General features: G+C 34.4%; 1 long non-coding RNA gene across 2 annotated transcripts; it reads left to right on the forward strand.

The window, feature by feature from the left end:
* Positions 1 to 1,419, forward strand: LOC104809185. Of its 2 annotated transcripts, XR_771105.1 has the most exons (6): positions 1 to 34; positions 111 to 190; positions 274 to 310; positions 411 to 452; positions 540 to 703; positions 976 to 1,419. It is a non-coding gene; the product is annotated as an uncharacterized LOC104809185 (long non-coding RNA). The 2 variants fall into 2 exon arrangements; XR_771104.1 differs by lacking the exon at positions 976 to 1,419 and having other exon boundaries at positions 540 to 895.
* The last annotated feature ends 301 nt before the right edge of the window (positions 1,420 to 1,720 follow it).

Consider the following 1,720-nt stretch of genomic DNA (forward strand, 5'->3'; position numbering starts at 1 on the left):
GAGATGTGCAAAGTTCTGGGTGGAGGGCTAAGAGGTATCTACAAAGATTTTGGCTTTTTTTCATTTTACAAGCCATAAGTCAAGACAGTTTGCAATTTGATCCTCTGCAGCTGAAGAGATCAAAGAACTTTGGCAAGAGTATGAAAACAATGCTTCGTTAGAGGCAAATCTTGTGAAAGATTTTGACAAGGTAAGCATGTTATTTTTTTAGTTTGCAAAAAGAAAATGCTCCGTTTCTATTGGTTCATTTGCTATGTTATTATTGTCGTCTAGGTTGAGATGATTCTCCAAGCATTAGAATATGAAATGGGTAAGCCTTTAGTTTTCATGTCTTGTAACTTGTTTTCATTTCCTTAACCTTTGTTGCTCCAACACAACAATGTTTGACGTCTGAATACTGTTTGTGGCAGAACACGGGAAAGTGCTCGACGAGTTTTTCATATCAACAGCAGGTAGAATCTCTGCTCTCTTCTTCATTCTTAAAACAAATCCGTCAGCTCCATGGTATGAGATTTTATCTCCTCCGTTGTCTGATGCAGGAAAGTTTCAGACAGGAATCGGAAAGAGCTGGGCTGCAGAGATCCTCTCCAGAAGAAATCAGCTATTGGAAGACAAACGAAAATAGCCACTCGAAATCGTCTCCCTCTCCTTATGCAGCTTGCCACCTGGGGGGCTAAAGCAGAAACTAAAACACTCAAAAAAGGTACAATGGCACTTCTATTTACACAGTTATGGTGTAGGGCTTTGTCTTCTCCTCTTGTCATAAGTTGCTAGAAACGTAGTAACCTTAAACAGGTGTTACCTCATTTCGTAATGAATCCAAAACCGACCTGATTCAGTCATCAAGCTTTCTTCATGGGCATGCATTATATTATGAAATTTTCTATTAAGTAAAGCTTATTACAAGATTCATGATCCACCACCCCATATATGTTTTTTTTTTTTGGCTGGCTTCTGTTGTCATCTCTATGCCAGTTTGGAACACTTGCTCTGTCTATGATGCATGAAAAGTCAGCAAGAACAACTGTTCTTTAATAAAAGAACAAAGCTCTAAAATGTGACCACAAACGGTGCCAAGTGACAAGTGTTGAACCCTTCTTCTTCTTTAATGATTGCGGAGAAGGACGCATGCCCTTCCATGCACGTGCATATATACATATACATGCATCGCCTCTGCGTCCGGCAAGTGAAAATGCAAAATAAAATCAAAATGTAAAAAAAAAAAGAGAATAAAAGGTTTCACGGATCCTTACGTTAGAAAACGTTTATGGTTTTTGTCTGATATGGACATTGGACGTTGCATTGGTCCCTCTCATCTACAATACTCCCTTATCTTAGTGCTTGTTTCTCTCTCATATCTTTTTATTTTTTGGAAGTATATGAATATGATCTTATTATTGTTAATACATCTCTTTTCTTCCCGGTTTTCCATTTTTGCGCTCCCATTTCACATATGATTACCTATCTATTGATAGTTTTTTTTTTGTAATATGTTATTTATGATTATTATTACTGAGATATTTTAATAAATAAATAAAAATCATATATAAATATCTAATTTTTTTACAAAAATCTTATATAAACTATAAAATTTTTATATAAATATCTTAATTTTTCAAAAATCTTAAATAAATATCTCGATTTTTGAAAATTCCCAAATAAATTTTAAGTTTAGGTTTTTTTAAAATAAAAAATAGTAAACATGGTTAACAGATTTTGG

The sequence above is a fragment of the Tarenaya hassleriana genome, unplaced genomic scaffold (assembly GCF_000463585.1).
Source record: "Tarenaya hassleriana unplaced genomic scaffold, ASM46358v1 Cleome1590, whole genome shotgun sequence".
NCBI classification, from domain to species: domain Eukaryota; kingdom Viridiplantae; phylum Streptophyta; class Magnoliopsida; order Brassicales; family Cleomaceae; genus Tarenaya; species Tarenaya hassleriana.